The sequence below is a fragment of the Chaetura pelagica genome, unplaced genomic scaffold, assembly GCF_000747805.2.
Source record: "Chaetura pelagica isolate M959 unplaced genomic scaffold, ChaPel_1.0 scaffold117, whole genome shotgun sequence".
Taxonomy (NCBI): Eukaryota; Metazoa; Chordata; class Aves; order Apodiformes; family Apodidae; genus Chaetura; species Chaetura pelagica.
In genome coordinates, this window is record NW_009954185.1 from 3,107,021 (window position 1) to 3,123,258 (window position 16,238).

The window sequence follows — 16,238 nt, forward strand, 5'->3', positions numbered from 1 at the left end:
TCTTTCCAAAGCACAAGTTTGCTTTTTATTGTGTTGGTGTTGCTGCAAAATTCTGAACTCCTATTGTCACAAAAACTTTGTGTTTTCAGACAAAATTTTGTCTCCACTCTGTAAATAATGACTTTGCACTTGCAGATAAGAACAGAGGAACTTTATCCAACTTTTCCTAGATCTGCTCTGCTTAATTTCAGCAGGGATTTTACACAGGATGGGTGTCCCTCTAGTATGATCACCATTAGGGGTTAGTATTGCTGCAATGCAGGGAAAACATTTCAAAATGATTCTTAGGGCTTTATAGCGTCTAAGATGAGTAGAAGTTAAAGACCTGAGTTACTACACTGAAAGTGGGATTTCAGACAAGTTTTGCTGTGTATGAAATAGTGGAGTTATGTAGCTCTTATATAAGGTTTTAAATGCAACTTTGTTCAGAATTGCTCAGTGGGGTCACTGACCATTGCTTTTAGCTGCTCCACAACAATGATCCTGATCAGTGTTTTGTCACTAACGCATCTTTGAGACAAATTGCCTAGAGACATCACATCTGAACATCATGTAGACCTACAGTGTCATGTTTTGTGTGTAGGTCTTGTTCATCAATGTCCTGTTCGTTCACTAAAGCTATGACACCTTACTATTTCTTCCCAGCCTCATGCCAGTGCACCCTCAGCTTGCAGCAGATGATGTGTGAGAGATCTGGGAATGGCAGGTAAGATGCAGCACACTGCAGCAGTGGGGTAGGATGGGCTTCCCTTGTGCTGTAGCTTCATAGCGTAAGACTATATGTGACTTGCTGGCAAAGAAGTCGACTCCTGTTTCACATGGCTTCATTCATGGAGCTTCTTTTCCTGCATCAGAAAGAACTCCCAAGTGCTGAACAGGATGAGCCTGCATGGTGCCTGAGGCACAGGTAAGGTTCAAAACAGCAGATCGCTGGTTTTACAAATACCATCACATTCAAGCTTTCTCTGATAACAATATAGAATTCAGTGAATTACTGCACAGAAGCAGACTGTCATTTTGAGAGTCAAAGTAATTTACCCAAGTGCATAGCTGCTGCACTGCAAACAGACAAACGTCTGGTCTCATTTCTTTCCCACTACTACCCAAATGCAATGTATCCTTATGGGATATTCCTTTGGAAAATCTTTGACATGAGCACACCTTCATTTTTTGCATAAGCAATGAGCACGTTACCTAATTACTTAAAAACAAACGAAAAACCTTACTATAAAGTATGTGAGACAGAATTTTGTATGCATGTGTGCCGAGTTTCTTGAGTGAGAGAAAATAAGGCCACCTGGTAAGCAGGCTTTTAAAAACACTAAATTCAAGCATCTCTATGTGTGTGGTCATAGATATCATTTCAGTGCTACAGAGGTCTCTGTATGTGTATATTTTAGGAAGAAACAAAGTGACATTGAAGTCAGCAGAACATCATAAATCCTATAGTGGTAATTAATCTGTATACAACACTGATTGTTGTGATTAAGCACTTGAAACCATAACCAAGATTATGCTATGGCAAGAAAGGAAATTGAAAGGTAGCATCACATTGTGATGACTCCTTAAACTTATCAAGCCCAAAATTGTAATTTTTTGTCTTAATTTTAATAACTCACTGAATTACAGAATATTTATAGGCAAAAAAACACAACTCATTGTAATCTCCAGCCCGTGTACTCCCTGAAGGACAGTTGACAACCTATGTCTAGCATAAAGAATCCCAAAATGAGAGATAGGGAGAGCACACACAAGGCAGCTTGGCCAATACCCGAGACACAAGGTATCAGGGAATGTGAGGTTCATGCTCAGAACAGGGGACTGAGATTGAAGAACTGATTAGGCTGGACCTGAGATTAGTTGTTCTATGATGCATTCCTTGCTGAATTACAGGATGGCAGCCCCCAGGAAGCCCACTAATGTGTGGCTTCTCTGCAAGACTGCTTCTGCATACCTTGAACAGACTTAAGGCCATGTCTCTGTCTCCAGCACACTTTTTGGACCTATTTTGTCATAAATGTGTCTGTCTTTTCTGCAGCCCTGTGAATGCAAAATATCTGAATGAATTGCAGTGAGCACTCATATACAGATTCATAAATGGTAGACCAGCTGAACAAAAAAGAGAGGGAAAAGTATGAATGGATCAAATAGTTAAACACTGCATTAAAAAAAAAAAGAAAAAAAAAAGAAAAAAAAAAAGTTTATTCAGCCACAGGGAAGAAGAGAGCAATGAACTATGGATTTTGCACGGTTGTTTAGTTTGCTGTTCACAGAAAATTGCATGGTTACCCAGGCAAATGCCACATCAGATGAATTATCTGTGATCTACATGACATCTCTTTCAGTGAAGCACACGTGCATGTTGCAGTCACGTGGGCTAGTTCTTGCTCAGATATGTTTATTGTTGGACTAGCTACAAGAAACAGAAAACTCATGCTTACCACCATGTGGGTATAAAGCTATACAGCTCTCCCTTCTCCTCCCTCTGAACCTTTTTAAGTGTCAGGAGAATTACTCAGTTACTATGTCCTGTCTTCTTTCTCCTACTCTTCTCTAATTCTCTGTCCCTATTTTCTCTGGTATCCATTCTTCCAGAATCTCAGTTTGGGTAACAGATTATAAAATCCTTAGGGTGCTCAGATGCATCTATTCATGCACAGTGACCTTTTCATTCATGCCTTTCATCTCCTGACCTCCCAAGTCACTCTGGTCTCTTGGTGCCTTGATCCATAATGTGTTTTATTGCCCATCAGGCATGGGGATGGTATTGTTCCTGCTTTTACAAGGATAATAGTCCCTACCCCCGAATTTGTTTAAGTCTATGTCTTCCTTCAGATAATTGTATAGGATATATCTTGCCTATAAATGTTTACTTTCAGGTTCTGTTTTTTCTTTTTGTTTTCAAAAGCATCTGATTCATTTAGAGTGACTTGTATTCCTCCAGGGACATGCTGGAGCTGATGGAATCTTGGCTTGTTCCTGAGTGAACTAATACAGTGCACTTGCTATCGCTGACTTCTTCCTGCCCTGCTTAGAGGAGTGGTGGTGGCAAATTTTTTCCCCCAGCCTTGGGCCTCTGCAGGTATGAACTGAAGTCTTTCCATATGTGCCCATTCCTTTCCCATGTCAGTAACCTTACTTCTCCAGGGACCCCGCTTCTGCCCCTGCTCCCAGACCAGAGAGTACTGGAAGGCCAGCATTCCGAGATCTGTGTGTGCAAAAGGGTGTCTTTCTGTCTCACAGTCAGAACACACCCAGTGCTCAAAACCCCGGTAAGAGTATAGATATGGTGGATTGTCCATTGGCTATTTGGAGTTTCTCATTCAGTTTTAGGTCAATGTCTGCAGCACAAGGGTCACTGTGAAAAGGGTAGTGGAGGACTGTTGAGAGCTCTCATCATCTAGGCTGCATCCTCTGCAAACAGTGTGTAAGTTCAACCTTTAATTTGTACCTACAGCAATCAAAGCCTGAGTTCAAAGTGGAAAAATTAGTGCTGTACATTGGGGAGAGCGTGCAGAAGAAAAATGTGTGGGAACTTGGTATTACAGTGCTTGGCTTTTCCTGGTGTACTTCAGTAAATGTTACCCTACTGACTTGTGATCACGGGATCACCAGAGTGACAGTGGGATTTGATCCTGCCATCTTTGAGTCACCACTTGGCAACTTTCACCTATCCCTTTTGTTTTCCATCTTAACAAAGGATCAAGGTAAGTGAGCCCAATCTGAAACTGAAGAAGCAGTTGTTCCTCACTTTCTTGCATCTTAAAGCACACTGCAGTGAATGTCCTGAAAAGAACTAGCAGCTAAGCTGTATTTAAAACAATGAAGTAGAGACAATATATTGTCTCTCCCACAATTCAGTGTATTAACAGGAAAAGTAAGTGAAACATGTAAAGAGAAAAAAATCCCATACTCCCTTGGTGTTTATGGCAAAAAATGCTAATAGAACTGTGGATATGAGGTAATTTTATTTTTTAAGTGAGTTGACAGTGAATTTTTGCTTAGTCTTAACTGGATTTTGCCTATAAATCTCTGACTCAGATTCGTTCCTCCAGACATGAGCTGCCAACTCTGACGCATATGAGCTTGGAGCTACCTGACTCACTTTAAACCTGGATGGTCCTAAATCAATAGAGACATCTTACATCAGCAGTAGTTGTTAAGTGCTGCTAAGGGGCTACTTAAACTGCCAACTCATAAATCAAGTTATTTTTGCTACAGCTCCCTGAATGGTATAGTTCTTAATTAAGTGAATTCAAGCAAATCCTTTATATTTTTCAGCTGAGAGAGTGGTGGTGATGCACAGATTAGACATAGCAAGTCTAGGTTACCAGTGGGGAGATGTTAAAACATGAATGCAGAGTGAGTACTGGGTAAAAGCCAGTATCACAGCAATAGATAAGTCTGTGTCCTTCTGGGTACAAATAAAGAAGTATTTATCCTCTTTCTCAATCAGTGTAAATATTCATCCTAAGATTTTAAATCAAAGCATGAGGCAGGAGTAATGATAATGCCAAACTGCCAGATGTCTATGTAAAAAAGGTGGAAACCAGGCTGTCTTTGAGGGACCTTATGCCACTTATCTTGCTGGAATTAGTTGGTATCAGCAATAGAAATGACCAGCTGCACTGAGAATTTACACCCCTGGGCAGCAGCACCTGGAAAAACTTCCGTCACCAAAGAGCAATCACATGATCATATAATAAGCAAGAGTTTAAAAATCCAGGTAGCTCAAGATCAAAGAAATTACCACAAAATCAGAGCAGGGAACAAATCTATCTATAGATAACATATCTATCTAACATATCCATCTTTTCACCACAGAGAAATACCTTCACTATGGGAGCTGACCAGATAAATGGTTAGGAATTAGGAGACTGGAGAGCAAGTCAATAGGATTAACAAAATGAAGTTTTTAACCATAGCCTAGAGATCTCAATAGCCTTTTGGAAAACAACAAATGGATCTGAATGCTCTGCCTCTGCCTGACCTCATCCCTCCTGAGCCCAGAGGCTTGGTTCTGCTTCCTTGTGCCTGGCAGCTGGCCTGTCATGTGGGCTCTGCTGGTGGTCTGGGCTGGTGCTCTGGAGAGCAGTCATTTCTTGAAAATAAGCTATGTCTCACCTCTGCCAATGTCTTCCCTCTCCCTGACCCAGCCTTACCCAATTTGTCAGTAGAAAGTTATTCAAATCAACAGCAGTACTTTAATTGCCTGTAGATCCTGTGAAGGAGGCTTGTTAAATGTTGGCTTGAGTGATTCTCATATATGGTAATCTCTCTTCCAAGCTTGTGAAATGCATGTCCATGCTGTCAGAACTGACAGACATTGTCAAACATCAATTGATTTTCAACTGAAATTGGGTATCTCAATCCGCTGTGGAGGCTAAAATGCACAGTGAAAGTAATAATTAGATTACATTAATAAAGCAACAGGCAATTACAGTTTCACAGATAAGACCCTTGTCTGGCATGAGGTATTTACCACATGAGGATTGTAAATGTGCCCAAGTTATTTAGGTGAATAAGAGCTGCTCCCTCTTAGCAGCCTTCAAGTGTTCTAGGCACTTCTGAATACTAGACTTATCTTCCCATGTCACTTTTGTGCTCTGAAAAAGTTCTATGCTTCTTAAAAGAGCTTTTGGAGAAGGCATTAAGTCATGCCTGAGCATTGTGCAAACTAGCTGAAGATACAAAATCTTCAGAAGTTCTCTGGCATCTGAACTCAGATGTTCTATCTGAGACAAGAAAATACCATAAATGTTAATTTATCAAGATTTACAAGGTACAAAATGAATATGCCATAAATATTAAAAAATCCATAACTTGCTTATTTTTATAATTGAAAAGTGCAAGCACATTTGCAAGTATCTTGAAATTTTATGGGCAGATAATATCTAAGATCAATGTATATATTATATCAATATACTGTTTAGCTTTGAAAATGACTTTTGAAAGTGGAAGTCTGAATAGTTCTACCTCATCAACTTCAATAAAAATAGTGTTAGAAAAATCTCTTCCCTTAAAACAAAGGAAAAATCTTCATATTCATTTGGCAAGTGGATAAGAGAGGAGAGATGGGAAAATGCTCCTCTCTTGGAAAGGAGATGGGAACTATGAAAGAAATGGTAGGATTTGAGCTGTCTTTGAGTTAGTTAAATGGATTCTGAGGAAATTATTTGGAATGCAAGTGTCTTATGTGTATGAGCTGTCTAAGCTTTCTAAGTGTCTACCTTGCCTGAGGGCATAAAGAGCAGAATTATCCAGCTACCCTTGAGTTCATTCTTACAAGCCATTGCTGCGAGACAAAGTCAGTTGCTGGTCTCTAGTATGTTGTGCTATTCCAATAATAATGTCGTTGTGAGTTTGTACTCCTATAATTAACTGTGAAAGATGAGCTAGGAAGAACTGCATTAATAAAACAACAGAAGCCGAAACTGCTCCTGAAGATAGTGATAGGAAAATGCTGTAATACCTTCAGAAAAATTCTCCCTGCAAAGTCTGCATGAGTTGGAATATTTGTCAAGAGTAAGCAAGAAAAGGTTTAGATGCAGAGCAGAAGTGACAAGCAGTGAGAAGCAGCGGGTTCAGGGGACGCTCTGTGTGTGCTATTTCTCCAGAACACTGACAAGAGGAGAGTTGAGCACCACATAATGAGAAAAGTTTCTTAAAAATGTGAGAAAGCTATAGATGAAGATGAAGTAGTTGTAAAGAAGGACGTGAGCACATGAGGGCACAGTAAATTATAAAATTATGGACTTAAATTAAGCAGGGGACCAGGAAAAGTCAGTGGAAAAACAGACATTACCAGCAACATATTAAAGAAAACTACGGCAAGTACTGGTGCACTGTTACTCAGCTTTCCTGAGAAGGATCTGCAAAATATCTTATCAATAAAAGTTATGAAGGTGAAGTTAGTCTCAGCTTGGAAGATCATAAATTGCCCAGATTTATTCTGTAAAAATCCCTGTACGTGCATCAGAAAAGCCATCACATGGAAGGGAGAGGAAAGCCAGTCATACTCTCACAGGTTTTAGAAGCTTCCACCACAATCCACTGAGGAATGTTGTGAAGTGTGATGTGCCAAGAAAAATAGCACAGAGGTCTGGTGCTATTCTTAATTACCAGCTTGAACAATTGATCCACTGTGGATGTTAGCATCAAACTAGAATGCATTCTTTCTCCTCCAGTAAATAGCATTGTTATTGACATCATTATGAGAAAACTTGCAGATAAACACCAAGTCATTACATGCTTTGATAACAATATACTAGAATAATTGAATGTAGATTGCATAGTCTTTTGATGTGACAGTTCAGTTAGGAAGAAGTAAACACAAGAAAACCATCCAAAAAAAGAGGGAGTTGGTCATAATTTTGGGGGGAGAGGGAAGAGCCCTACAAATAAATTTAATGAGAAATTGGAATCTGAACTTTAGTTTAGAAGACAAAGACAGAAAGAAGTGACTCAATTTACATATCTTGGCAGTCGTATTCTCATGAAAACATCAGAAGCTGGCTAAGGCAGGGTTGCATTTGGCAGCTTAAGGTTTGTTTTTGGGAAATCTGCAGTTTAAAGTGAATCATTGAATTTTCAGTGTTCCATTTTAGAAAATGTATTTGAAAGTTGGGAGTCCTCTAAAAGTGCAGAAGGAGATCTAAAAACTAAGAAATACAGGGATTCAGCAACTGTCAAAACCCCCTGGGTTTGAAGAAGTTATTAAAAGGAGAGGTTGGAAAACTTTGGATGCTGTATTGAGAAAGTGTGTCTACTTGATTACTTAACCAATTGAATAATTGCCCAATTATGCAAAAGAGAACAAGGAACCCAGAATCCCTCTAAGGGTACAATTCAGAAAGAGGGAAAATTACTGCTGCTCTCCAAGATACTCCAGGAAGAAAAGCTCAGTATGGGTAAAGATTATGGATGGTTCTTTATGGATAATAATATCTAATACATTGGATTTTAAAGTCAGTGAATACTCAGTTATCCACATTTTCAGTGCTTCTTGGCATTTTTTTACAAAAATACACAAAAAACTAATGAGAACTGATTTATATTTTATGCATCTCTGATACCCTGGGAACTGAAGAATGAATGTGTATGTAGAAGCTTTCTCTCTGTGGTTTAAAAAACCCCTCCTGTTTCATGTATAGCACACAATGTTGGTCAACTGTGAATGCTTTCAATGCCTTGTCTGAGAGAGAGAAAGAGAAAACTTCTCAAGAAAATTTGGTTTGTTCTGAAGGGAATGTTTTTTTACTAACCTCAGTTTGTAGGTTAGTCTTTATGTCAGTGAGGCCTCAGTCTCTTTAGCTGTGACTGATAAGTATAGGCAAATGAGGCTCTTCTTCCATCTGTATCAGTGCCATTTTGGGATATAAAGCATAATGTATCATAGACATGGGTTGGTTTTGCTGGTGTATGGAAAGAGACAGAAGGTTGATTGCAAGTATGGGCTCATTTCTTGCTTAAAGGAATGAACACTTTTTTAGGTTCCCTGTGTTGATGTCCAGGACAGCACATATGGTGTCTGCCTTCATATAGTTCTTTCCTGTATAGCAAATTTATCTTAAAACTAGTGTCGATCCTCTGGGGTTATACTTGTTGTTGAAATTGTCTGCCTCTATGTATATTTTTATATAACTAGAGTAACTTGAACTCAACTAGTTGCCTTAATGTTGAAGCAGTCTATATTAATTCATGACTGGATTTGTGGTGGCATATCCAAGTTAACATTACTGGAGAAACTTAGAAAGGCATAAATGAGTGGGGTTTTTTCAGAGGCAATGGTCAGGACATGATCCTTTGCCAAGGTGTGGCCTCTTTTAAGAACTAAATGTTTATTAAAGCTGCAGGTAGGCGGGCAAAGAGGAAACTGTAACTTTATTAGAGAATATGATGGAGAAAACACTCTGAAAGCGTGCTGGATGGTTGGGGAAATGAGCCAGCTGTGAAGGTTAGACTGGATATTACTCAGGAAATCTGACCCCACATCTAGACCAAGAAGGATAAGGAATGTTGAATTAGTATCTTGCACTTCATTTAAGTACCTGGAGATGCCTAGAAAAAAACCAAAATAAAATGAACCCAAAACACAGCAAAGCAGTGTAGAACTGGGACAGTAGGGCTTTTGAATAGTACTATGTTAGTCGTAAATGACTTCAGGCTGGTGGTCCCAACACATCACAAAAAGAATCACTGCTCTCCTGCTTGTGGGTGCACCTTGCTGCTTTCTTTTTGCCAGATTCTTCTGTTCCTGAATCTTAGCTTCCAGAAACACAGAGGTCGGGGTAAGGACTCCACGGGAACTTCTCCCATCTATTGTGTATTCCCCCATGCAGCTCATTGTGTTAATGGTCCTGGCTGAGCTGCCACCTCCTCTCACTCCTCAGCTACACTGCTTACAGTTAGTTCACAAAGCCAGCATTGCCCACTGTTTCTTAAAAACAGTTCTTCAAAGCTGTCTACAAAAGGTGCCTTCAATCTTCTCATGCAACTTGGGTTCTCCAGCACCATCTATCTAACAGAATGGAGAAAAACCTCAAGCTCCAGCAGAACAACATCCAGTCCCAGATGCAATATTCTCATCTTCTCCTGGCTTCTACAGGCAAGTTTAAAATTTTCCAAGATTTAATGAAATACATGGCAGAAATCTTAGGCATTCTCTAAAAGGGTGTCCAAGAAAACCAAGAAAACTCTTGGAAATATTGTACTTGTCAACACAAGCAGTGTAACCATGCCCATCTGGCATACACCTGTATAGACCTTGGCTATGTCCAAAAAAAGCAGGCAGAAGACATCAAACTCCTGAAAAAGCTTTTTTTAACATGTTTTTTGCTCCTGTGCCTGACTGCGGTGCTTGAGGGAATCAACTAGAAGATCCACCCTTAGCACATTCTGTGGGGAAAAGACATCTTTGAAACATTTTGTAAGAAAACATTCATCCCAGTTTTTTAAATTGATAGCGATAGGTTATGTGATATTTTTGTTAGAAAATCTGTCTAGGTAACTTGTTAAAAATTGCTACACTAGCTACAGTTCCAAACAAGTAATCTCTCTACCTTGTTTGTCTTTAGGTTACACTAAACATAGCTGGCACTGCAACATATGCAGTGCCTTGTATGGATGGCACCATTATTTTAGCTTTCTTAAAACCTCTGAGTGATCCCTGTAACAGTTGAGGACATCTGTCTGAGATTGTCTTCATCAATGGTGTATGTGATGATACTTTCCACATCATATCATGCTCTCAGGCAAGTTCTACAGGGCTTGTTGTCATCATTCCTTAGAAAAGCAAAGCAAAACAAGAGAAAAATTGTGACAAGAAGCATATTTTAGTGCAATGCTATTCTGTCAGCAGCCACTAACATTCACAGATTTAACATGATAGAACCAGAAGAGGTGCATTCCATGCTTTTGATGAAACTTCTCACACACAGTAGGTTTTCTGAGAACACTATGATAATTTTGCACTAGTTTCCCATAATTGTCCTTGAGATTTGAGGAAGACTTCATAATGAAGTTCTGTCAGATCTATTATCTTTCTGTTTGTAGATACATTAGGTTGTATAAATCTATACAGCTTAGTATCCTTGCAGTCCCTTTGGCTGTTTTCTCTCTTTTTTTTTTTTAATTTTTATTATTATCATTTTTTTCCTTCTTTTTTTCTCTTTTAAAGAGATCTTTTTCACAGAAGGAGGCTAGTCATCATCTATGTTTGCACATGCTGGTGGAGATGCTTCTAAAGCTCAGAGGCTTGTCTTTTATTCCTGATGCTTTCAAAGAAGCAAAAGGACTGCAGGCACATGTTTACTCTCTAACACTTTACACTATTTGCTGTTTCAAATTTTGAATAATGTCTTCAGCCATGTTGCCTAGAATTCATCCTTGTTATGGTTTATGGATCTGAAAGATTTGCAATGTCTAACTTACAGTTCTGATGCAATCAGATAACCTTCTTTAGTCACACAAGACTCGAGAGGGAAAACTCATCTGAATGACCCTCTAATTCAGGATCTCTGGAGCACCTGGAAAGCTTGTTCATGCATAAGTGTATCTTGGAATCCTGAAGCCCACGGCTGGTACACAAAGTCTTCTTCTCCCATCCTCATGGATTAATTAGTCATACAGGTGGTTAAGGCCATAATAAAGCACATGACTCATAAACAAGAGGTGATAAGACAACCCTTCACTTTTTCAGAATTGCTTGCTTCTTCATTCTGCCCCAAGATATTTCAGTATCTATGCATATTTCTTTTGATTAGTAGGAATTTTTTCAGTCTTAAAGACTTCTTTATCAAGGCTCTCTTGAACAAAGAGGATTCCCTGGAACAGAACCACTTGAAATAGGATTTAGGTGTTCTCTGTTCCTTCATGTGGATACCATGAAAATAGACAAAATACAATAACAATTAGCACTCACTGAGAAGAACAAAATAAAGGATAATATCTGGGGAAAGATGAAAACCATTAGCAATTAGATAAAAAACAATGAAGCAAGATACTTTTTAGCTGGCCAAAGGAGGAACTTGGGCAATTGTATGTTAAAGAACAGGTAAAAGTTTTGGTTGAATAGCTGATTCTATCCTTGACTGATGGGGGAGACAGTATATTTACAGACTGGAAGATAAGAGTCAAATAGTTGGACTGACATAAGTGTTTTCATGCTATCATTACTCAATTTCAATCTTTTGTATGTGTAAGAGTAGTTGAACTTGAAGAAAAATGTGTTTCTGTTCTATAAAGACATTTGAAGAAGTGTGACATTATGTTACTTATTATGTAGCAAGAAAGAAGTGCAGTAAGATAGCTGCACGGATTTGGAAGGTTGCTGCTAGATGCTTAATATGTTAAAAATACTTGTCCAATGAAGTTGTAATCATGATTTATTTGCCAAAGGCTTTCCAGTCTTCCTGAGGCAGTCACTTAGACTGCTATTACAAGTTGGTGAGCTAAAGGGACCTCAATTCTCACTCTGTTCAGCCATGTGGTTTAGTGATCTTAATTTTATATGTTCCTAAGAGTTTTGCAGAAAGGGGATGCAGGGCCTATATATGGTCAATTCACAAAAAGTACACATCTTGAGGAAAATAAAACTATAGTGGAAGATGAGTAAAAATTGGAGTATCTTAAAAATGTAAAGTAAATGGGATTAATCAATGACAGAGACTAAACATAAAGAAAAGATTGGGCAAGTTACTTCGACCTGCGAAATCTTTAGGACAGAGACTGTTTTTATTGTTCTCTATTGGTCTGGCATAATGTGATCCTGTTACAGCAGGTCTTCAGTGCTCACGTATTGAAAATGAAATTAAAACAGTAGCTACAGAAGAAAAGAGCTGTGGCAGACTGTCACTGTAGGTAAGAGCATGTAGGGTTGATGTAATGACAGGGGAAATGTCAAATAGATAAATATTAAAACTGATTTACTGTAAACAATGCAAGTGTGGTAGTTAGGTTATGGGACAAATTATTTGCTACTTGAAGATAGACAGTTGTCCTCTGCTTTGGTAGGATGTGAGTGGTCTGGTTGATTCAGAGGATTGTTTTCACTGCCCTAGTGCTCAGGAGTAAACTCAAGGGGTTTGATGTGTCAGTAAAATTATTGTCTGGAAGAATCCTACGATTGCAATAGCTGCAAAATATCGTAGAAGAAAATATACTTACCATCCCATCAAAAAACACTTGTCCAAGGTGTTTTCTAGATCTAGTAATTTGTGCCATTTCATATATGACCAGTTCCTTTGGCATGGGTGCTGGTGCTGAAAGACATCACTGCTCTATCTGGCACACTCCTATAGAAGCAAGGTGGTTTTGCAGCTAGAAGAAAATCCTGTGTTGCACCTAAATCTGCCAGTGTAGATGGTTTTACCGTTCAGAAACAAGGAGGAGGCAATAACATTTAATGTTCCGATAAATTCCTTTAAAAGCTTTGTCTGAATTTATGTATATCCAAAAACCCTGGATCAGGGTGAATTTTAAAGTGCTCATGTTGTGTGTGTTCACCTTTGAAAAGTGGAGAATCAAAGCTGGACATCTAATAATTCTTCTTCTGGGCTCCTCTGTGTATGTTTTACTCTTCAGTTCATTAGAGCATTCAATCTCAGGTTTTCTTCATTGACAGCCTTAGAAATCCTTTTACCTATTGCTTCCCACAGTAGTCCTATCTGCAAAGGACTGATGCCAGTGTTTGAATACTGAATATCAGAAAAGTTGGTGGGAGAGAAGAGCTTTTTGTAGAGATTATTTTTCTTTGCCTTTCTACTGTCATCCAAAATTTTAAACAGAAGTTGTTGGCTGTGAAGACTCCTGGGTCACAGGGGTTGGCCAGGAGTGTTGTTGTCTGTAGGGTGTCTGAAGGGTTTTGCTTGTGATATGGAGACAGAGGTAGAAGCAGCAGCAATATGATGGTGGGTTATGATCACTGCTTTTTTTTCTTTGGCTTCTGGTGGGCCTAGTTAAGGTTTTAGTACTTTCTTCAGAGGAACGAGACTCCTGGAAGCCTCTTTCTATGCTCAGCCTTCAGGCCACAGCCCTGGCCTGGAATTAGTGGTTTGCCATCCCACTGGTTGCACACTAGAGTTGTTACAGCTGTGAGTAATTGCTGTTGGCCCTAGTAGCCAGGGCAGTGCTATTCTTCATGGCTGAAATGAGCAGAGATCCTTTAAAAAGTTTGAGAGAGATCTCTGATGTCAACTCTGAGTACTTGTTTGTCTTGACTGTGAAAATAACTTGATTGTAAAAAAAAAACCATTTATGAGACTTCCAATTCCGTCAGTGTATGTTGTCAAGATTATTTTGAAAGATAGCGGATAGACCAGGGATAGAAATATGCTTATTTTTTAAACAAGCTGAGATTAGAGCAAGCGTTTACAGTTTTGCAAATCAAAGAAGCTCTAGACTTGCGTCTTTGGAGACCCTACAGACCAGCTCTGTCAGCTAGAAATAAAACTTGCTAGATAAGACAATATAGCTGTATTCTGAACTCTTGTCCCATGGCGACATGATCCTACTGTGCTGAACTGCCTTAGATCTATGCCATCAATTGCTCCCCCTGGGAGCAGCATGGCCTGCTGTGACCTGTCCATGCAGTGTGTTCTCACACAAGCATCTGCCTGGGACTCCAGTGACAGAGCTGTTCGTGCAAGCTCTGCTTACACCATGACATGTGGCAGTTCTGGCTTGTGTTGTCGTGTTTGTTGTATTTTGAAATGACTGCTTTGTTTCCTTCAGTGCCCCTCATCCCTTTCTTCCTGCCTCTGGAAAACTGATTTGCAATGTGTTTCAGATTTTGGCCAGTGTAGACTTGACCAGCTCTTTTTTGGGGGAGGAAGACTAGGAAAAACCCCACCAACAGCAACTGTTGATCCTGGCTTTATTAGTGTGAATACCACTGTGCAGCAAAATGAAAAACTAAACACGCAGCTTAGATATCTAATTTTAAAATGTGTGCTGGTAATTGAGTTTGTTTCTTTTTTTCTTCTGTTTCTTTTTTCTTTTTTTTTTTTTTTGTTTGCTTTTTTTCTTAAAGCATGATATGATTAAAGAACTTTTTGAACAAATTTGAAAAGATTGGGATAAAGGCTTTTGAAGAATGCCTTTCTGCTCCAGCTCTCAGTGAAGTTCATCCAAATATATGAAATGGAAAAGCTGTTGATACTGTTTCTTTGGAAGTGGTGTAATATTTTCTCCACATTTCAGACTTTTTCCTTGAAACTTGTTTTTTGTCTGTTGCTTTTCTCACTGAACCTGAATCCAAACCAACAAAAATTTAAATTAAATTAAAAAATAAAACTAAGAAAAAGGAAGGGAACTTCTTAGTTTGTTCTAAGTTCTTTTCTGTGGCTCTCAAAAAACACTCAGATGAGATCTCCAGTGAGTGTTGTGTGCCTGGACAGCTGTGGTAGTGAGCTAAGGCAGGGGAGTACTATTACAGAGCTAGTACAGGAGCCTTTTGTGTGGGTTCAGTAATTGTGGAAATTGATCCCAGTTTGACTGTGCCAAGTTCCATGTTCCTCAACAAGCTGCAGGATTTCTTTCCAAGCTTAAAATCAAATTTAAACTACCATTCTTCAGGCTCTCTCCGAATTTTTGGCCCTTGGTCACAAATGTTTGTCAGCTTCTTTTCATCTCATTGGTGGTAACACCATTCCCTTCTGTTACACCTCTTTCTGCCTTTTACTGAAAAGTCTTTCAGCTGTAACAAGCTGGGTTCTTTTCCTTTTCTCTTGCTGTTCTCTTAAGTCTCTTCTGAGACATCTCAACCATCAGTGCTAAGTGTCTCTAATGAGCTAGAACAATAGTGGCCTTCCTTCTGTTTCCCTCTAGCCAATTGTAATTAGAGTTGCCAAGATGACTTTTTGAAACCAATTCTGAGTCTTACAGATCTCTCCATCTGACATTTTGTTCCTGCCTACATGTTTGTAGGCAGTAAGTTGAGTTTTGTGACCATAATTGTGTGTATCCTTGACTTCACAACTAATTGCATATCATTGTAAACAGTATTAATAAAATAGTTTTTGCAGTCTTCCATAAGAATATTCTCCCAACTTTCTAGTATGCTTATCTGTAAGAAATGATATATTAGAGTTAACTCATCTGGATGCTCTTAACAAGCATCTTAAGGACACACTTAAAAAGAGTGTCCTAATTTGCTTTCTGCTGCTGCTTTGCTTTTTAAATGATTTTTATTGGTTTAGACATTGGCAATATTTAGACTGTGCAAAATTCCTTAATAGTAAAGAATCACTGGAATGCTGCAATGAATGGATACAAGCTCTTCGGAAAGGAGAGGCAAAGCAGTGGGGTGGCTCCTTACATTACCAAGTGTTTAGATTGTACAAAGCTCAATGATAGCGGTGATTAAGTCAAGTGTTTATCTGTAAGGATGAAGGAAAAGGTGAATAAGGCAGATATTGTGCTGGCAATCTGTTAGAGACCACCAAACCAGGATGAAGTACTCTACAAGTGGCTGGCAGAAGTCTCACAGTTGCCAGCCCTTCCTTGTTCTGGTGGAGGACGTCAGCCTGCCAGATGTCTGCTGGCAATATAACACAGCAGAGAAGAAGCAGTGTATGGAAGATAACTTCCGGGCACAACTCGTAAGTGAGCCTACCAGTGAAAGTGCCTTGCTAGACATCCTGTTCACAGAGAAGGACTAGTGGGAGATGTGGTGGTCAGAGGCCATCTTGGGCTTAGGCATCAAAAAGGAGTGAAGTTTTCAATTAGTGATGTAATGA